Source organism: Triturus cristatus, chromosome 2_1 (assembly GCF_964204655.1).
Source record: "Triturus cristatus chromosome 2_1, aTriCri1.1, whole genome shotgun sequence".
Taxonomy (NCBI): domain Eukaryota; kingdom Metazoa; phylum Chordata; class Amphibia; order Caudata; family Salamandridae; genus Triturus; species Triturus cristatus.
Genome location: NC_140581.1, coordinates 65,576,444 through 65,599,603, shown reverse-complemented (window position 1 = coordinate 65,599,603; position 23,160 = coordinate 65,576,444).

The window sequence follows — 23,160 nt, the reverse complement described above, 5'->3', positions numbered from 1 at the left end:
GGCGCTGATATAGCGGAGCTCCGCATGTTAGTTCAAAATACACCTACCCTCCACAGAAGCCGCAGAGAAGAGCAGTGACGGTCCACCCGGAATAGATACAGCATCGGACCGGTGGTGCCTGGAAGAGCGGAATGGGAGAAACACCCCTGATGGCGGTACAGTGGCTCCTGGCCCCCTAGAGCGAGTGATGAGCTGTGACTTAATCAATCAATCAGGGTACTTGTAAAGCGTGCTACTTACCCGTGAGGGTCTCAAGGCACTGAGGGGTGGGGGGGTGGGTGCCGCTACTGCTCAAAGAGCCAGGTCTTGAGGAGTCTTCTGAAGGCGAGTAGGTCTTGGGTCTGTCGTAGGTGGGTTGGGAGGGTGTTCTAGGTTTTGGCGGCGAGGTAAGAGAAGGATCGGCCGACTGTGGTCGTACGTTGGATGCGGGGGACATCTGCGAGGGCGAGGTTGGTGGAGCGAAGCTGGCGGGTGGGGGTGTAGAAGCTGAGTCTGCTGTTCAGGTAGGCTGGTCCGGCGTTGTGGAGTGCTTTGTGTGCGTGGGTGAGGAGCTTGAAGGTGATCCTCTTGTCGATGGGGAGCCAGTGCAGGTCTCTCAGGATGGGGGTGATGTGGCTGCAGCGGGGGGCTTTGACGATCAGTCGGGCGGAGGCGTTTTGGATGCGTTGGTGTTTGGCTGGGATTCCTGCGTAGAGTGCATTGCCGTAGTCCAGTCTGCTGCTGACGAGGGCCTGTGTCACTGTTCTTTTTGTTTCGGTCGGGATCCATTTGTAGATCCGGCGGAGCATGCATAGGGTGTTGTAGCAGGAGGAGGAGACGGCGTTGACTTGCTTGGACATGGAGAGGGAGGTGTCGAGGATGAATCCTAGGTTGCGTGCGTGGTCGGTTGGTGTCGGTGCTGTCCCCAGAGCGGTCGGCCACCAGGAGTCATCCCAGGCTGAAGGGGTGGGTCCGAGGATGAGGACCTCCGTCTTGTCCGACTTCAGTTTCAGATGGCTGCTCCTCATCCAGTCGGCGATGACCTTCATGCCATCGTGAATGTTGGTTTTGGCGGTGTGAGGGTCCTTGGTGAGGGAGAGGATGAGCTGGGTGTCGTCGGCGTAGGAGATGATGTTGAGGTTGTGGTGGCGGGCCACTTGTGCGAGGGGGGCCATGTAGATGTTGAACAGCGTCAGGCTCAGGGATGAGCCCTGGGGGACGCCGCAGAGGATTTCGGTGGCTTCTGACCGGAAAGGTGGGAGACGGACGCTCTGGGTTCTGACGTGGTCCAGTCAAGGGCCTTCTCTTGGATTCCGGCTTCTTGGAGATGTGTCTTTAGGGTGCGGTGACAGACCGCGTCGAATGCGGCTGACAGGTCCAGGAGGATGAGGGCTGATGTTTCACCGTTGTCCAGTTGGCGTCTGATGTTGTCTGTGGCGGCGATGAGGGCTGTCTCGGTGCTGAGGTTACGTCTGAATCCGGATTGGGACGGGTCCAGGATGTTGTTGTCTTCGAGGTGGCGGGTCAGTTGGATGTTGACGATTTTCTCGATGACCTTTGCCGGGAACGGGAGCAGGGAGATGGTTTGGATGTTCTTGAGGTTCGTGGGGTCCGCCTTGGGCTTTTTGTGGAGGGCGTTGATTTCAGCGTGCTTCCAGCTTTCCGGAAATGTCACTTTTTCGAAGGAGATGTTGATGACCTTCCGTAGTTGGGGTGCAATGGCTGCGTCTGCTTTGTTGAATACGTGGTGTGGGCATGGGTCTGGCGGAGATCCTTAGTGGATGGAGTTCATGATCTTGCGTGTCTCATCGTCATTGGTGTTGGCCCAGGAGGTCAGGCGGTTGGCGCTGTTGGTGATCGCGGGGCGGGAGGAGTCGTGCATCGTTGGTGCGGTCGTGGAGTTTAAGCTGTCGTGGATGTCAGCGATCTTGCGGTGGAAGAAGATGGCCAGTGAGTTGCGCAGTTCTTGTGAGGGCGGGATGTCGTTGGCGCTGGCGTCGGGATTGGAGAGTTCTTTCACGATGCGGAAGAGCTCTTTGCTGTCATGTGCGTTGTTATCCAGGCGATCTTTGAAGGAGGATCTCTTGGCAAGTCTGATGAGGTGGTGATGTCTGCGGGTGGCGTCCTTGTGGGCTGCGTGGTTTTCTGCCATTCGTTTGTGGAGCCATTTCTTCTCCAGCTTCCGGCAGGTGGGTTTGGAGGTCAGGAGCTCGTCGGTGAACCAGGTGGCTCTCCTGCTGGCGTGGCTGTAGGATAATCTGTTTGCTGGATTCTGGTAGGAGACTCTGGGAGGAAAACAAACACTTCTGTTTTCCCCTGTGTGGCGGTTAACTGCGGAGGTGACAGAGACTGCATGAGTCGACCTGCCTGAGACTGAGCAGCCCCGGAGGCCTCTCCCTGATGTGGCAGTGGAGACAGTGGAAAATAACATTCCAGAGGTCTCCAATTTGAGTGGTGTTGGCCGTAAGGTTGAAGGAATTCCAGTGAGCCAGCTGGTGGACTCCTCCGTTTCCATCTGAGGCTTTCCTTGTCATCGGCCTGAGCTCCCTCACAGAGTATTGAAGGGTTGCGGAGCTGCGGGCCCCTGGGAGTATTTTCTAACCTGAGGCTCGCTAGAGGAAGCTATATGTACTTCGTGGTCCAGCATTGTGGACTGTGATGCCGCTTGCCACAATGGTCTTGATGCCATGGCTCAGGGGGTGCGGTCGACAGTGACATACTAGCCATACTAGCACAGCTTTTGTGCGCGAGGAGTCCCAGGGATCGCTCTACAGTGGGTCTAGTGGGCCTGATCTCGGGCTTGGCCTCTCCCATCTATGCGGGAATTGTATGCTCTTTGAACTGAACACCAGAGTAAGTGGCATGGGGTGGATAGCGGCTTGGTGCCTCCTTGGATACCCTGATGAGGCAGAGCTAGAAGGGGTGCAATTACTCCGGCCTCCACAGCCCAGCTGACACCTGCAACTTTGATCTAAGAACCCCGCAGCAAACTCAGGTGTGAGTCGCAGAGAGGCCAACAACAGGGGCCACGATAGTGGGGGAAAGTGCCTGGCTGTGACACGTCACTAGATCGACTAAAATGGCGAGAGACAAGGAGCCCAAAACTTTGAAACAGGGAAAGCTGGATCGGTTCACCAAAGTACTCCTTGTGTCGGTAGGCTTAGAAGGAGGTCTTGCTGCCCTTCCAAATAACACAACTGTACTACAGGCGATTCATGCATCCAGAGAGAGCCTGGAGGGAAAGACGGTGGAGATAGGGTCAGAGGTCACACTACTGCACCAGGACCTACAAAAGGTCTCCAAGAGAGTTACCAAGGAGGAACAACGCATCTCAGAACTTGAAGATACTTCCCATGCCACATGGAAGGATGTGACAGGACTCTTGGGTTCAATGAAGGAGGTGGTCTGGAGGGTCGATGACGTGGAAAATAAGGCTCGCAGAAACAATTTTAGATTTATTGGCTTTTCGGAAAATGTGAAGCGGTCTGACCCGGGACACTTTCTGTTGAAATTTCTCAAGGAAACCCTTCCGGATGCACCGTTTTCAAGCTGTTTAGTCATAGAAAGGGCACACTGGATGCCCAATGTCTGCCCGCTACTGGGGGCTCCCCCTCGGCCATTGATCGCCCGTTTCTTGAACTTTGAGGACAGAGATCTAATACTCCGGGAGCTGCAGAAGAATGAGGAGATCAAAGATGAAAACACACGGGTGATGGTGTTTCTGGACTATTTGGGGGATGTGTAGAAGCTACAACAAACCTTTGACCCTATCATAGCAAAACTCAGAGCCCTCGGGATCCAATACATGTTGTTGTTCCCAGCCAAACTTAAAGTGATCTTTCAAGGCACTACGCAGTTTTTCCTGACTTCGAACGAGGCATGGTCATGGATAGAGGAACGGCCCGGATGACACATGGAACGCCCCAAGCTCCAGTTCTGTCCGCAGACAAGAGGGTGGGTTCCAGTCAGGAACGGCCTAAAGGAAAACATCAGAAATGAGTGCCGAGACATCGGATTTCTACTGTGGGAACACCGGGGAGGTCTCTGAGGCCTAGAGAAAACAATGCCTGCATGTCAGACTCAGACAATGACACCATCTAAGACCGCAGAATTCAAACTCTTCAGAGATCGAGCGACAACATTAACACTAAATTGTCAGAGAGAGAAGACTCTGCGGATGCAGACAGTGAGCACCAACTTCTGGAGAGTTTTCAAAGCTTAAAGGCTCCAGACCCAAGCCTTCTGGGAGGAAGTACGCAGCATCTGCAACCACCCAGCAATGGAGAAGAGGAATGAGTAACCAGGGCCGGATGGCCGCTAAGAGACAGTAAGAAACTCCTGGGGCGTGGCAGACATTGGGGAACTTTGGCCTGACAAAGGGAAGTGTACTGTGCGTTGATATTGCATTGTTGTGTAGTTGATTGAATTTGGGTGGGAGGGAGGGTTACAGACCTCTTGGTGGTTTACCCGTACCAGAATTGTCATGTTACCCCAAGATATAGTGGGGGCTTTCACCCGGTATTACACAGCACTCTATGCAGCTAGACCACAAGTGAGTGAGACTTGAGGAAGACCTAACTCTTGAGGAAGTAACAGAGGCCATCGGCCGCCGGAAATTGGGGAAAACCCCTGGCCCGAATGGACTCCCGGGAGAATTGTTTTAATTAAATAGTAACCTTCTGGCCACACATTTACTAAAGATGTTTAGGACGTCAAAAGAGCATGGGAGTCTCTCCAAAGACCTCCAAACAGCTATGGTGGTGGTAATTCACAAAGCAGGGATCCCCCGGACAACTGTGGGTCCTATCGACCCATATCTCTGCTTAATACAGAAACAAAGATTCTGGCCACTATTCACGTGAAGCGTCTCTTAATGGTTATCACCCCCCTGATACATAGGGACCAGTCCAGATTTATGCCAATGCGAGCCACACACTACAACCTACGGCGATTGGCTAATTGGATGGTCACTGTTCGGAGCCAAGACAGTCCCCATTTACTCCTTTCCCTTTACGCTGAGAAGGCGTTCAATACTATCCACTTGCCTTTCATGGAATGTACACTGGAGAAATGTGGATTTGGTCCAGTGTTTTGGGAATGGTTGGTGCTTCTGTAGAATGTGACCGAGGCTGAGGTCCGTGTCAATGGGGCTACCTCGATGACATGGCTGATTCAAAGGGGCAATAGGCAGGGCTGCCCCCTTTCTCCCTTACTATTTGCCCTCATATTGGAACCCTTGGCCTGTGTTGTTAGAGTCTACCCTGGTTTGGGTGGCTTTGTAGATGAATCCCGAATTTTGGACGAAAAACACATATCTTAATATGTGGACAACATCCTTTTGTACGCTACAAACCCAGCAGTGACACTCCCCAAAACTTTGCAAATTTTTGAAGAATATGCGCATCACATGGGTTATAAGATCAATTGGAGTAAATCCACCTTGCACCAAGTGGGAGGGGAGATGGAGCCCCAGACTTACCTGCGCTGTTTACGATGCTCGACAGAGGGGTTTACCTACCTTGGACTCCATTTCACCACAGAAGTTGCTGCTAGCTTAGAACATAATATTAGGTGTGTCCTTTTAAACTTTCAGGAAGATGTCAAGAGGTGGAGGAAACTCCCATTGACGATCATGGGGAGGGCTGCTATGCACAAAAGGATTACACTCCCCCAGTTGCTGTATGTGTTACAGAACACCTACTGTAAAGTACCAGTGACTGTGTTCAGAAATCTAGATAACGAATTACGCGTGCTGCTGTGGGATATGGCGCATCCACGTATAGCACTGCAAACGCTACAGAGAAACCCATATAATGGGGGCTTGGACCCTACCAGATATCAGGGCATTTTATAGAGCGGCCCATCTCATTGTTCTCAATGAATGGAACCACGATCCAGGAGACCACCCAACGTATATGTTGGAATGGCTACAATTTAGAGAACGCACACAATTACACTATATATGGAGGTAAGGGAAGTAGCTGGCTTTTACAAGCTACCCAAAGGGTGCTGGAGGCGTGGGAAGTGCAGAGAAGCAAATGAAGTGGTACAAAAAACCTACCAGGGAGACCTTCTTATGGAAGGGAACAAGACTAGTTGAGATTGGAAAATTGAGAGGCTTCAGGCAGTAGGATTTAATAGGCATTTCTAAAACAGGATACATATTAGAGAAAGGCTCATTGACTTCATTTAGCATACTACAAGCCACATATCAGCTCCACAACCCTCAATCCTAAGCTTGTCTCTGATTGAAACATGCCTGGGTAGCAGAGGGGCTAGACCGGGAGACGGTGCTGAAATATGCTCCACTAGAAGGCAGACTCTTGCAAGAGGTGATTCCTATCAAAGTCATTTTGTTTACATATAAAACACTAATCAACAACATGCCTGACAAACTGGGTCCACTTTGAGCTAAATGGGAACTTACCATTGGCCCAATGGAATACATTGTCTGGGAGGCCGCTCCCATGCACCCACGTGAAGTAGAGATTAAGCTAAGATTACATCTCATCCAATATAAAATTCTACATTGGACCTACTTTGATGGAACAAGGTTACATAAGATAGGGAGAGAAGACACCCGGGCATGTCTCAGATGCCACACAGAGTGTGGTACAATTATACAGACCCTCTGGGAGTGCAATCTGATTCAAACATACTGGAGTAGGATTGTGAGGGAGCTTAACAACATACTAGAAGCACAATTTGAGATAGAACCTAAGTTTCTCCTCCTAGGAATCTCTACGGATGTAGACCTGCCACGAAATAAACTCATGTTGGCTAATTTGGGGCTGGTGGTAGCTAAGAGGGACATAGCGAGATACTGGGGTGCCCACCGACACCCTACACTTAATGAGTGGAGAACAAGTCTCGACCTATACATGGTTGCGGAACAAGTGACATACAAAGCAAGGAGTTGTCCATGAAAATTCCGGAAGATATGGGCTTCTTGGATAAAATATTGTGGTTTAGAAGTAGGGGAGGAGGAGAAGGGAGTGGATCTGGGGAAGAGCCTTGAATATGGTGATGCCTGACTCTATTGTTGATAACTATGGATAATACAGATGAGACCCTCGGTGCTTGTACATATGTGACGCTTGACCATAAATGCATGTTCTCCTTCAGAGGAAATATTGCTATTTTATTTGCCCTACAAAAATGCTACGGCCTGACATTCAATTTGTATTGTGTATTCATGATTTGTTTGATTACACGTTCAAATTGCAAAACAAAATAAAACATTTTTTAAAAAAATGGACATATGTATTTAAATCTACCAGTTACGGAGGAATAGCTACCAACTCTGAGTTGTTATTGACAGCTCTAGCTGGCATTTTGTTCTCTTCTAATTTGTTGTAACAATATTTACAAATACGTTGATCACTACCCAACTCAAAACGACCTTTCACCACCAAATAAGCACCAAATTGCTCCCACTTATCATTGTTTTCCTTTTCACTTTTTAGATACAGATCAACATTCCTTGTTTGACTTCTATAGTTAGTACATCAACAACAAATACAAAAATAATTTGGTTTTTCACAAGAAAGTACTTTAAACTTTGTAATTTCTTCTACAAACGTCTCAGTAGTACTATCTTCCACCTCTTGTTCAACACCTACACTTTCTCTACACTCCTCATGAGGACCAAAGAAGCAAAACTGTATATAATCAGAAACTTTTTTTTACATCCATTACAGAACCATGCTTGTCGTTTAAAATCTTTATTCGATCTATTAAAAAAAAAGATCATAAAAGCACAAGTTCGTCATATCAAACCACTAAAAACCATAAAACAATGTACAATCATGATTTTAGGTAACCTTTACAATGATTCAAGTTAGCGTGCACATCGACTTTCTTACTGAACCATGCAAAAGAGCAGTGTTTATTTCACTTAAAGATAATGCAGGACTTTTTACATAGTACAATCTTCTTACTAACGTCCGCATTTCTGAATCATGTAATGCTAACATTCCTAAATGATGAAAAGTAAGTTGACGCACTTTTCTAGAAAGAAAAGCCAGAGAATCACCCTGCAAGTTAGTATATTTTCTCACTTACAAGGTTCTAGTACTTGCTTCTGTTTCTTTTGGTTCTTTCTTTATTGCTCTTCCTTCTTTATGCACCTCTTTTGTCTGCTTCTGCAACTCTCTTGCCTCTTTCTGTATCCCACTTGGCTCTTTCTATACCTCTGTTGCTTCCTTCTGCACTTTTCTAGTCTCTTTCTGTATCCCACTTGCCTCTTTCTGTACCTCTCTTACTTCTTTCCTCACTACTATTGCTTCTTTCTGCACTTATGTTTCTCCTGCTGCACCCCTCTTGCCTCTTTCTACATCCCTCTTCCCTCTTTCTGCACTTCTCGTGCCTTTTTCTGCACTCTTGTTCCCCTTTTCTGCACCTCTCTTGCCTATTTCTGCAACTGTCTTGCCTCTTTCTGCAGTTGTCTTTTCTCTTTCTGCACCTCTGTTGCTCCTTTCTTACACATTTCCACACCTCTCTTGTCTCCGTCTGCACCCCTCTTGCCTCCTCCTGCACCTCTGATGGTTATTTCTGCACTGCTCTTGGATCTTTCTGCACTTATTTTGCCTGTTTGTGCACTTTTCTTGCCTCCTTCTGCACCTCACTTGCTTCTGTCTGCACTTCTCACCTATTTATTTTGACTATGTACATTAACTAACTACTAGCAAAATGGTACAGCAGCAGCACTAGAAGAGTAATGTTTAACATATTTTGGGTGACAAATTTGTGATTATGATACTTTGTAAGACTCTCTGGAAAAGTTCTCTTGAAGTGCATTAAATAAATCTAAGTGTCTCTTTGAAATATAAAGTGCACTCTATCAAGTTTTAAGGTCTTAGTGGTCTTCTGTTTTAGATATGTATGAACTTGCACATGTATTGTTATTTGTTATATACATCTGAACATACTACATATAAAACACAGGTATACATCTATTTGTATGTTTCTTTGATATATGATGCTGCTAACTAAAGATACAGACGTATGCATGCATGCTTTTAAGAAGATGGTGAGACTTACACTAGATACGTGAAAGATTGCTGCTATATATTTGACTAGGCCCAACACCCTATGTAGTCATAGAACAATGAAGCAGCAGCGCAAAAGTGAGGTTTAAGGCATTTTAAGAGAATAATTAGTTATAATGCTACTTTGTATGAGTCTGTGGAAAGCTACATTTCAAGTATACCACATAATGTTCATTTTCTGCTTCATGATTTTATAAGTGCTTGGAGGAGTGCATCGATAGAACATGGGTGATTAGTAGTGCCTGTGTTATTGAAAGAGTGCATAGGTAGTGCCTGAGGATTGCATAAGTGCAGGGGTAGTGTCTGACTGATTGAACAACTGTATATATAGTGGCTAAGTGTATGGATGAGTGCATGGGTAGTACCTGGGTCATTGCAGACTTACAACTGAGGCATGTGTTGAGGTTTACATTTGACTACACCCAACATCCTGAATAGTAGTAGAATAGTTAAATTGCAACACAAAAGTGATGGTCAAGTTATGGTGTACACTTTTCTAGTACAGCTTTACCATTATCTAACTGCTCAGGGTATTGGGACTACCCAAATATAATGCATCAAACCTACACATAACTCTGTTATAAATCTCACCATATTCCTGAAAGCATGTATGCATGTATCTGTACCTTTTACTAGTACTACCATATATAATAGAAACATTCAAATAGAGATATATCTCTCTTTTATACATGTAGCATCTTCAGATACATAACACATATGAGAATACATATGCAACTAGAAAATACATCAATCATATGACCATGCAGACCTTACAACTTGACAGACTACACCTAACATTTCAAACAGACACCTAGATTTATGTGGAATACTTCAAGTAAAGTTTTACACACTCTTATAAAGCACCATAATCACTAATTCCACACCCAACATATCTTAAACATCACGTTACTGCACCTGTTGCTTTACCATTCTAATACTACTCAGATGTACAACCCACCAAAATACAAAGCAACAACCCTTCACATATCTCTGTTGTAAGTCTCCCCACATTTCTGTACCTTTCCCTAGTGCCATCATATATAAACGAAATATACAAATAGATTCATACATGTGTTTATACATCTAGCATCTTCGTATACAAAACACATATCAGAATCTATCTTCTAGTACAGACTTTCCTCTATCACAACACTATGCACACCTGAAACATTCACAGAACAAACTTACCATTCCAAGCAAACAACAACAATTATGTGGCATATTTCAACTGTACATCTCTAGAGACTTATATAAAGTAGCCTAATCACTAATGCTTTATGTCAACATCTTTTAAACCACACTTTTGTGCTGCATCTTCACCATTCTACTTCTACTCACAGTCTTGAGCCTACCACATAAAAATCAACAACAACTCTTTGTTATACATCATTCACCTTCAAATGTATAAGACATATGAAAATATACAAGTAGGGACATAATTCAGACACAAGTCCATGCACACCTTAAAACTTGACAGACTGCACTTCCAATTTGAAAGTGATGTCTAACATTATGCGGTATACTTCAAATGTACATTTCCAGACAAACAAAAACAAACTACCATAATCACTAATCCATATTCCAATATACACATATTACTATACAGAATCTATTTCAAACAACATTTAAGTACAATAAAAACAAACTACAATACACATCTCTACATTTAATAATATATTTCAAACATCATAGTCCTCGAATAATTTTTAAAGTTTATAAAGCTAATACATAATACACCTCACATATTTTTTACTCACCTTCCAAATTGATTTGTAGAATATGAAATATCAGAAACTCATAAAAGATTTTCTTATGAACACAATATATGTAATGCACCACTCTCAACAAGGTAAAACCAGTAATGGCAAACTTTCCCTCTCTTTCTCCACACAAATAAACGTAAGTAACATATCACATGGTTTCCTACATAATTTCAAATTGTAAAATATATTTCTATTGGTTAGACATATTAACCATTACCAACCGACTTCTAAAAGTGCCCAAACTGTTAATGGAATTTTCTGGAGTTAGACTCCACTGTGCACCAACGCAATGGAGCCACGAATCCATACGGGAGTTCAAAAACAGATTACAAATAATAATTCCACTATTTTTTAGGAACGCAGCACTTTAAAGATTTTACTGATTTGGGGATTCTTACTTTAATAACCTATCACTTATATATAAATTACAATTCCATATTTTAAAACCACAGATAACATTCAGCCCTTCCCCCAGTCTGCTTAATCCCAGTTTCCATAGTAGCAGTTTCTACAACTCAACTGAAGACGCAGGTCACAAGTTCATCATATTTTCAAGTTCAGCACACAAGGTTACAAATGCAAACAGCAGGTGGGGTTGACATTTGCAAAATATGACTTATCCTATCTACTGTACATTTATTACTAACCAATAAGAAACATGCTTTTTAAAGAAAGTAATACGCACCCTATTTAAGAGTGTATAATGTTCATAAACAGTCAATCAATTCTCTACTTTTTTTAAAACAGAATCTTGTCCACCATTTTAGATACCTCTCATTCTACCAACTGACTACCACAGCTACACACATATTTTCATTACTTCCAGATATCCCTTCAAGATGCTTACAGTATGGATTGTTGGACACAGCTATGTTTTCTGGTGCAAAAGGTATGCTGAACGCAGAGGTATTGACAAAGATCTAGGTTTGCAAAATGTAGATATTAAATGGATTGAACAGAGAGGATTAAAGGGGCACCAATTGATGCCTTTGGTTTAAACCTTTTTGCATCTCCAACCCCCTGACCTCATGATTGTACACTGTGGTGGCAATAACCAAGGCACATTGACTGGGGTAAGTCTGGAAATGCTAATGAAGGACACCTTTGTACAATTGATGTTGCTTTTACCTCAAACTGTCTTTGTATACTCTAATATATCCCAAAGACAGAAATGGAAGTGGTCCCTCTCCACTTCAGACAGACAACATCTCTCCCCATCTTCACAAGAAACCTCAAAGCCTGGCTCTTTGACCAGACCCCTCCTTGATGGACTGGAACCTGTAAAACCCCCCTCCCCCGGCGCCTTGAGACCCTCACGGGTGAGTAGTAGTGCTTAACAAATGCGTGATTGATTGATTGATTTGTCAAATCAATTCAGTCCACAGATTGAGAAAGCTAGAAAGAATGTCAATGAAGCTGTTTCTGCTTACCTCAGAGACCATAGGAAGGGCTCCATCTATAACAACAATCTACGTTTTGATACAGAAGTGATGGAGTACACTTCACAGATCAAGGAAAGAGTCTTTCTCAGCAACCTAAAGCTGTGTATCTGCACTTACACTGTAGCTACAACAAACTCGTAATAAAAACAAGGGCTCTTTTTAGAGCCACCCTATAACAAAATAGTGAATGTAACTTCTTTTTCAACATATATATAATTTTTTATTTTTTGCGGATTTATGCAACCAACGTGAATCTGTAAAAGCATGAATGCAATGTACTACAACAAAATACACTTTTCAGGTTTAACTCTATCAATTTTAATCTCATTAACTTCAATCACATTACCTCTTTAAAACAAGTTCACAAATACAACACTACCTTCTAAATTATATACTACTAAATAATTTTTTTGAGGTGAATTTGTGAATCCAATGCGATGTTACACAGAGGGGCGGTTCTGAGAGCCAAATTGGGGTCAGGACTCCAAAATAGAAAGAAAAAAAAACACCCCACTTCAATTATTCGGTATTTGCCCCATGGACCTCATCCCCTGCGGCATTACCTCTCTTATTATTATTGAAAAATAAGGAACAGGGCCTTGTGGCCCCCCCTTCCTTAGGCCACTTTTGGCCTTGAGGACCCCATCCCCCGGGGCCTGCCAGCATTTTTTTTCAATTTTGGAGGGAGATCGCAGCACCCCTCCTAAGGCCAATAATGGCCCCGGGGACCCCATCACCCAGAGCATTGTCTTTTTTATTTTAAAAAAATAGTACCGGAGGTGGGCTGTGTGGCCCCCCTACCAGGGCCACATTTGGCCCCAGGGACCCCATGCCCCAGGGCCTGGCCTCAACGTTGGGGACCGTGGGGTGAGCCCCAATGCCCCCATGGTCCTAGCCGGCTCCCCGCCTCTTGTGGGAGCCAATATTGCTTTTGGATAAGGGGAGCGGCTGACATGCATCTCCCCTTGCCTAAAAGCAATTCTGTTTTGCTTATTGGAAGCAAGAGCAGGTTTCCTGCTCTCGCTTCCAAGAAGCAAAGCAGAGTTTGCAATGACATGATGGGAGTTGTGCTCCCATCCTTCCATAGCAAATAACAATGTCCCAGGGTGGGTACCCAGGGACATTGCCGGAGCCAGATGTGGGGATGGCGGCCCCCAGGGCCTGGGAGAACTCCAAGAGGGGGGCCCATGGGCCCCCTCCCAACACGTGAATTTCCCCGGGGAGGTGGTGGTCCCTGGGGCCAGGAGGTGTCTACCAGGCCCCCCAACCCCAAATTAATTAAAGCTCAGGTGAGGTGGCTGTCCCCGGGGATGCGGGGTGGCAGTGTGCTACCCAGTGCATAATAAATAAAGCCCTGGGGAGGTGACGGTGCCTGGGGCTGCAGAGGGCACCAATAATTTCTACATAGCCCTTGGGACCTGGCCCACCCGAGGACTCTAAGAAACCCAGCGCAAATTTGGCTGAAAATATATTTTTTAATGCTTTTTTGGGCCTTGGGGTTCCTTGTATGACCCGTCAAGCAGGCCTAGGGGGTCAGGGTGTTTCTACCCTGCCCCCTTTTCCTTTTTTTATCCTTTTTTTAACACATTTCTTGTGACTCACTTTTACCAAGCCACAAGATGGCTGCCAACACTTACTGGTTTGGAGTGTTGACAGCCAATCAAAATGAAGCTCGTGCTTGGCAGAGTGCGCGAATCCTCCTCGGCCCTCAGAGCTCGCTATTTTTTTATTTTTTTATTTCTCAGCAACTACTGAACGAATTTACACCATTTAAAAAACGGAACGCTTTTTTAACCAAGAGCTACCTTTTTTGGCAAATTTGGTGTAATTCTGTTCAGCAGATTGGGCTGTAGCAGTGTCTAAAGTTGCTATGGAAATTAACATGGGGAAAACGTGTCCAGGATACAGTGTCCAGTTGTGTTGTCCACCTCTGTCAAACATGGTTTGCTATTCCGTGATTAAAGTTATTGCATACACTTAAGTCATGTAACTGACTCTTTTGCCCTGTAGACATTTGTAACGATATGGTGACGTATAGACTTGCCTCTGAGCCTATGTGAGTTAGCCAAGTGATGTATGTTAATATATGTAGTAATTTTGTGAAGCCAATTTTGTTTTTCTTAGTGCAGTTTCCAAATATTTTACATAGACAATCATCATCCAGGTAACACATTTGAACATCATTTTCCTGCCTTAGTTGTAAATGCAACTTCTGTCTCTCACCTAGGTACCTGAGGTGTAGACTCTTGCCTCTGGTCTTTAGAACTTTCTCTGATCTGCAGACCATGCAAGTCAGGCATGTAATCCAGAAATTCTGTTTCGGATCACCAAACTATTTTGGATCTTACAGAGCACCTTAAGCCAGGCATTTCACTTGGACTTGATAATCCTCACAATGTCAAGCCACTTGTGAAGGTGTTTTGGATGCATTATATTTCTTTGCCACTGGGACATTTAAAATCAATTGCCACATCAGGTGGAATGTCACAACCAGAGTTCAGTTGGACCTCTATTAAAGCACAGACATCAAATTTCCACAACATTACAATTTGGCCATTGTGAAAGGAGATTTCTTCGGACTTGGTCACATTCCCAACGTAATCGGACCAATAGATGGCACTCATATTGGCTTGGTTCCATCGCATGACAGTGAGCAGGTGTAGAGGAACAGGAAACACTATCATTCCATTAATGTGCAAGGGATTTGCTTTGCGGATTTGTAAATCGCCCACATTCATGACAACTTCCCAGAATCTGCACATGATTCCTACATACTGCAGAACAGCAGCATTCCACAGCTGATGTCACGATTCAGACCGGAAAGGGCCTAACTTGTGAGTAGGTGTCATGTATGTTTCTTCTTTAAACAAACAAAATATTGAGGTCACATTGTGCACTACTACCAGACGTGGGTCCCTTGCTCACTGTGCCACTGGATTCAAGCTAGCCTGGCTGAAGAAGGGTGACATACCCTGAAACCGGTCCCAGGATGCTTGTTTCCAGTCCAGGAAGGATCTGGCCTGGCAGTTCGGTCTGGACTGTTCCCATGAGGCACAGGGTCAAGACTGATTTGCATATGGCTGGGTCCAAACTGGGGTGGCGTAGTGGGCAAAAGAACGATAGATTTAACCCAGATCTTTTGACTGGGGGAGAATGTTTGCAATATCAGCATTCCGCCCATCATTTGTTTGCTGTAACACATCAAGAGGCCCATGGCAGAACTCATCGGCCAGTCGGGTGGGCTGTCGAGCTCCTGAAAGCCAGGTTCTGATGCCTGGATAAGAGTGGTAGGGCCCTCCTCTACTCACCTGTGAAGATATGTCAGATCACTGTGGCCAGCTGTATCCTCCACTGTATCCTCCATAACATTGCCCTAAGACACAACGTACCTATCATTAATGATGATGATGATGATGATAAACCAAACCATGAAAACTTACCTAGTGAGGCACACAAAATGCCTAGTGAAGATGATGGCAGTGAGGAAGATAAAGGTGCAGATGTCAGATAGCACTTTATACTAAACTACCTCTCACAATAGCAGTTATGTGGTGAAGAGTATGGATGCAGACATTGGATCAGTGATGTACATATATGATTATAAACATCAACTGTTCAGTTATTGTGACAATGTGTGGCCTAGATCAGATGATAAGGGCTGAATGGGTTGATAGACTCACCCACATGTGTGTGACATTCCTGTAGTGAGCAATGTGCACAGTAAAATAATATTTGGTGTTTTGTAACATCTATATATGTATGTATGTATGTATGTATGTATGTATGTATGTATGGCATATTTGTATAGCGCTCCAATCACCCAACGGGCATCCCGGCGCTGTGATCTAACTAATCCTGCAAGAAAGTTAATACTGCATCGGCAAGCTACTCAGTCCTAGGGAACAGATGAGTTTTCAATTCTTTTTTAAAAGAAACGAGGTCTCCAGAGCATCTAAGCGGCAGTGGCAAATTATTCCACAGCTTAGATGCCATGTAGACAAAGGAGCGTCCCCCCATCCGCTTTCTCCGAATTTTGGGAACAGCTACCAAGTTAGCTGAAGCAGAGCAGAGAGCTCTGGTGGGGATGTACCAGGAGAACATCTCCTGTAGGGGAAGTGGTCCCAAACCATGTAAGGCCCGGAAGACCAAGCATAATGCTTTAAATTCAACCCGCTGAGAGATAGGCAGCCAGTGCAGATCTTTAAGTGCTGCAGATGACGAGTCAGAACGTCGGCAAGAGAGTGCTAACTTAGCAGCAAAGTTCATTACCCGTTGAAGTTTGCCCAGTGCCGTGGTAGGTGCCCCCAGAAGCAGTGCATTGCAGTAGTCAAGTCTACTTAGAATGATACTGCGCACTACTTCTGGTCTGGCGTGGGCGGGGAGCAGAGGCAGAATCTTCCGCAGAGTGCGCAGCAGCCCCATACAAGAAGACACTGTTTTATCAATGAAACCCTCGAGTTGAAGATTGGGTTCCATTGTCACACTCAGGTTACGAACCGAGCTTGCCGCTGCTACCGTGCCCTGAAAGGAGGGAGGCCAGAAGTCTTGTGGTAGAGGTCGTGGAACACGGTCCGCTGAACAATGCAGCACCTCCGTCTTGGAGCTGTTAAATTGCAGCGAGTTGTTACTTAGCCATGTTGCCGTGGGGACCATACGATGGTGAAAGGTCTCCAGTGACACTGCCTTCTCCCCCTCAAAGGAAAAGATAAGTTGGGTGTCATCAGCGTAATTGGTGACCGTTATGCCAAAAGATTTAATTAATTTGACCAGGGGGCGGAGGTAGAGATTGAAAAGGATGGGACTGATGGCTGATCCCTGGGGTACGCCCTGCCCTACCCTTCTGATGGTAGACTTGGAGGGAGGCAGGTCCAAAGCATCTGTTTAATTGTATTACAGGTGTCTACACCACGTCTTCTTTAGTAGGATATTTCTGAGTCATGACTTCAGTATGTAGGTGCTGCAGTTGTGATGTACAAAGTGTCCATTGGAGGTTCCTATAAGAAAAGTGTATTAGGGGTGGCCCACTAGCAAGAAACTTTGCATAACCAATGAATGTGTCAACCGTAATTTCTCAGGTGCATCTGTTTCTGATGCATTGGTTGTACTAGCTAATGTGTATGATATGTGACATCACCAGTGTGGGTATTGTGACCAAAGCAAGGTATTCTACAAATCTAATGTGTGCCACTGCAATGTCTAGGCATTGATGTAGTAACTCTCATGCTGCGCTCTGTAGTTTGAGGTGAATGTGTGATGCCACTAAACTGACTTTGGAACTTTGCATCTAATGCCGGACAATCTTGATTGAATTTAACCTGTAGAGAGAAGGATGTAGGAGATGTATTAATTTCTACCATGTCATTTTGGTGACACTAACCTATGTTTCAGCAACACTGCCTGACTGATTAAAGTTTACTTTTGATTTAAACTTCTCACACCATCTCAAAGCCTGATTTCAATGTTGGTCTAAAGTTTGTATGAGGCCATGCACCTTTATGTACTTCATTAATTTACTTAGTTTAGAATGCATCATGCATCCCATTTTCTAGATTAAGTTGTCATCGTTCTGGTCGCATTGTATCATTATTTGTAAATGTTCAGATCATAGTACACCCACATGATCTATTTTGAAACATGTTGAAGTGATGGATATTTAGTAGATGCAAACAACTGAGTATTGGGGGTCATAAACAGTGTACATAAGTAAATTGGGGTATGTGTTATGCAAAACAAACACAAGATGAGTACAACTTTTATGGTGAATGATAACACTGGAATGGAGTCCATGTTGTCAGTACCAATGTCTGACTTCCTACCCACATCAGTGCTAGGAGTAGAGTTCAAGGACAGTCAACAGAGTGGAGGTGTTATAAGCCCACAGACAGACATCATGGTCAAGGTGGACCACTGGCGGAACTTGAGGTTTTGGATATCTTCCTATCTCGGGTCTTGGGTGAATGTCCCCTCTTCATGACTTGAGCGAGATCTGGGGCTGCTGAATCTTCGGTGTCTGCAGAATTGTCCTCCTCTGATGGGCCATCACATCCTATGGCTGTTGCTAATGTTAAGGGCTGTGATGTGCTTGGAGCAGAGGATGTGGTTGATGTAGGTGGAAACCCCGGATGAGGTTGGTATTGATGTCCCACAGAACACTAACCAGAGAGTCACCTCTGCGCTACCCAGATATTTCATGTTGAATTGCCTCCAGCCTCTGGTTGCTGGACTGGTGCAGCTCCATCATTTCCCTCAGGACAGACAATACCTGGCCCAATGCACCATGGCAGCCCTAGTAAAAACCCATGACTTGTACGAGGGCAGTCTCGGCATTCATATCCTCAGTGGTCTCAGCTGTGCACACTACATGTCTCCTTCTACCATGTCTGGCACCACTGGCTCCTGCCCTTGCACAGGACTCCCTACTGCTAATCGGTCCAGCCTCTTAAGAGTCTGTGGTAGTGTTAGTCTCTTGAGGAGGTGGAACTGGTGAGCAAAGTATGGGCCTGCCTGTGCTAGGAGCGTTGGTTGTGATGTTGATATACCAGCTGTGGTGGTTGGAGGTGTGGGCCCAGTGACACCAACTGAATCCATCTGCTCAGCAGGTTGGTTGTCAATCTTCTCAAGGGTGTCAAATGGGTTGGGCACACTTTTACTCAAATCACATCTGGCTCCACTGGCCGTTGCGCTTGAACAGGACTGCCTACTGCCACTAGGTCCAGCCTCCTCAGTATCTGTGGTGTTGTTAGCCACCTGACGAGATGGGGCTGGTGAGCTAAGTATGGGCCTGCTTGTGCTAGGAGCATTGGTTGTGATGTTAATATACCAGCTGTGGTGGTTGGAGGTGTGGTCCCAATGAGATAAACTGAATCCATCTAGCTCAGCTGTCCAGAAATGCCAGCAGTGTCATCATCGCCCACGTCTGCGAGGTCAGGTTCATCACTGAGGGATTCCTGGAAATATTATGGGTTTGCTGATTGACTCTGCTCCATGGCCTGCCTCAGACGTGCAGCAACGGTGGGATCATCTCTGAAAAGATAACACAACTATTAGGTTTAATGTCATTGGTATTTAAAGGTGAAAATATACTACCTTTCAGCTTTGATGTGTGAAGTTGCAAGAGGTAACTGCCACAGCAGATTTCAACAACATTTGTGGGACTTATATAACAAATTTTCCATCCTCATTATATTGACTTTAGTGAGGTATGCCAAAATCCTTTTTCCATCTGAAAGGGCAGGTAACTCCCTGAAATGATGGAACACACTTAATGATGTTGCCTCATGTGAAACTTGATTCAATGGTACTTACAGACACGCATTTTTTGTTGAATGAGTACATATTACTTTACATGTAATTTATTTTAGATTAACTGTCCTTTCATTTATTTGACACCAAACATATGTCCTGATTTGTGTCCTTTTCTTTTGAGAGGGATTGTTATATTGAGGTAGTAGTGTTAACTTAGAACTCAAAGTGACTTTTTGGAGCAGGTACTCGTCCCCGTAGGGCATCATTTTTATCCATGGTTGGGATGCACAACGCAAAATGGAATGTGAAGATGTGCATGGCTTCTGTTTTGACACATATCATGCAGCTAGAGATTGTCATATGTTGTACAAGCCTGTCATATGTTGTTTGTATGATATTGACAATCAATGATTGTCGTTGCTATGTATAGGATTAGATACCATTTGACTTTTGGTTTGCTAACCATGTTGAGAAGTCTGACACAATGTCATACATCTTTGGCTCTGAGTAAATTGTACAATAGTGGATATTGTAATGACATACATCATCCCATTCTTTGACATGCTAGATGGCACATTTCCCATGCTTCACATTGTGACATATGGGGCACTTTGAAGTCCATGTAGCAGACAGTCAGTTTGCTGTGTAGTTGACACACAGTGCATTTTGTAAGTCCAATTCTAGTTTGATATTTACTGTATGCATGACACATGTACCAGTGTGTCTGAATCTTTGTGTTGCTCCTAGGTTTTCCAACTCAGTATTTCCCCTTTACCCTACCTGTTACATAAGTAATAAACTAAGGTATGTTTTGGACACTATTGAAGTTGTGGGGTAATTGTGCGACTGTCATATGTGTGTTGATATATCAGGAGTCAACAGGCTTGCAATTATTGTGGCCCTTGTTTCTCATTTACAAATAAAAGTTGCTACACTCCTCTATTTTAACATTTGTGTTATGCTCTGCCAATAGCTGATGTCCGACTGCAATGTATTCCAAGTAAACATGGTATGCTATTATAAATGGCCTTGGTCTTGATGCTTACCCTGCTTGTCTAATGTTCAATTAGTGTCTTATTGCCTCCTCCACATGGGAGGATAGGGAGTTTCTTGTGGCCTTCCATTCCTACTCTGCAAATGCATTTTCATTAAGCTAAGAGGCCAGAGTGCAGGATTATTAAAGACCTGATGGAGCTCTCACATCTGGTCACAAGACCTTAGTTATGTAGGTTTTAGAAATGTGTTGTGAAACACAGTCATTGTTGTACACAGTTGTCCTTTCTTAACTTTGAAGATATGGCACATCATTATTCTTACTTCTTAGACCTAATAAATATGTTTGGTTTTTTTTCAAATGCTTTCTGTTATGGAAATGATTGGTACTTGTTTACTGTGTTTGTGTTGGTTCAGATTTTCATTGATTAGAAATTTCACTCTGTATTTGGTCTGTATTTGGTCTCCCCACGTTGTGGCTGTTCCTAAATAAGGGCCCTCTATTCATATTTGTACTGTTCAACTAAGGATGCACCAGCATTGGGCCACCCTGAGGAACAGGTACATCAATTGTGTCACGGCAGGATGCTGTATATATATATATATATATATATATATATATATATATATATATATATATATATATATATATATATATATATATATATATATATATCACCTACTGGCGGTCGCCAGTAGGTAGTTATAGTTAGGACCACGTTTCCATAGGAAATCCGCAACATTCTATTTTGAATAACTTTGGCGCCGGTTGACGAATCCTCGCAAATTTTTCAAAATAGGTGGGGCGTTGAGCTCCGCTCCTACCCTGAAAGTCTCGGGGGGATTCGTGAAGCGGGGGCTGAGATAAAAGGGGGGTCCCAAAACGCGTTTTTCCTATGCATTTTCCCATAGGACCTTTAGACACAGCTACAGCCCGAACGGCTGAACAGAATTACTTGAAATTTGGCAGAGAGGTAGTCCTCAGGTCAAGGAAGTGCCTTTTGTAGGTTTGGTGTAAATCTGTTCAGTAGATTCTGAGAAAATAGCCTTTAAATCAATATATATATCTGAGCCAGCTTACGGTGCGCTTACGGTGCGCTTACCGTACGCGTACGGTGGCGTGCGCGAGCGCGATTTTGATTGGCTCTTAGCTCTTAGTAAACATTCGAATCGGTCGAAACCAGGAAGCGGCGGCCGCCATTTTCTCTCTCGCTCCCTGAGTTGGTCAGCAAAAACGAACCCCAAAAATGTGTAAAGAGGCAGTTTCATGAGATCCTAACCACCCAGCATTTATACATTGGGCCCCAAACAACCCCCAAGCCCCAAAAAAAAAATTTTTTTTTTCCGGAAAATCGCCGATTACGCTTACCGTACGCGTACGGTAAAAATTAAAAAAAAAAAAAAATTATCCACATTCTCACCACCCCGTGTGCAAATGGTGCCCGAAGGGCACCATTTGTGCATGGCATATGCAAGTTTAATAATTTAACAAAGAATAAATTTCACAAAGATGCGCATAATATGTCCCCCATGTGCGCAGGGTGCGCGAAGCGCATCGTGCGTACATGGCCCATCCCGCTTAACGTGGGCACGCGGTGCGTGCAGCGCACCGCGTGACCACCGTGCGTGCACGGCACTAACTGCGTAAAGTGGGTGCGCGGTGCGCAAAGCGCACCGTGCGCGCACGGAGCGAACTGCGTTAACTGGGCGCGCACGCCACGAATGGCGTAAAGTAACTTAGCATTTAAAAAACCGTACAAATTCACTGAAAAAACCATAGGTTTCACACACGTTATAGTTAGGAATTAGCATTTAAAAAACCTTGCAAATTTACTGAAAAAACCATAGGTTTCACACATGTTATAGTTAGCTGTACATTTCACTCGTAAAAAACCAATGAAATTCCCGCGTTATAGTTAGTGCAGGCAACTATAACTCACGCGACCGCAATCTTCTGCTGATGACATATGTGTCTTTATGAAAAAAAAATATTTGTAATATATGTACAGCTAAAATTTAATGGAAGAAGACATGGGCAAATAAGTGTCGAAATACAGTATTAGCATCAGCAGAGGATTGCGGTCGCGTGAGTTATAGTTGCCTACACTAAATATAACGCGGGAATTTCATTGGTTTTTTACGAGTGAAATGTACAGCTAACTAGGGGTGGGCGGAATTTGCGGAATTAACCTTCGCAAATTATCGCGAGAATGTTTAAAATTATCGCAAACAAGCAGAAATATCGCGAAGATGCGGAAGTTTTTTTCCGGCATGTTCGCGCGATTTTCTGCATGGTTGCGGGTCGCCAACTTACCCATGTGGCTGCTTGCGGGCGCGGCCATCTTGTTTTGAGTTGTTCTCGCGGTGCATGATCGCGAGAAGAAAGACGTGATCGCGCGACGCATGACGTCACTGCGGGCGCGAACTGTCGCGAGACAGCGCAAATGGCTAAAAACAATACAACATCTCATGGAGAACGCGACCGGATCAAGAAAACTTGTCGGCGAACGCAGGGATTCAGGTAAGGCGATCGCGCGCGCGCGAGAATGTATCATTTTACAGCGCGAGCAAGAAACAAATTATCGCCAAGCTGCGGAAACCGGAATTTTTGACATTTTCGCGCTCTCCGCGGAACGCAAAAATGTCAAAATATCGCAATTTCCGCGAACGGAACGAAATTTTTGCCCA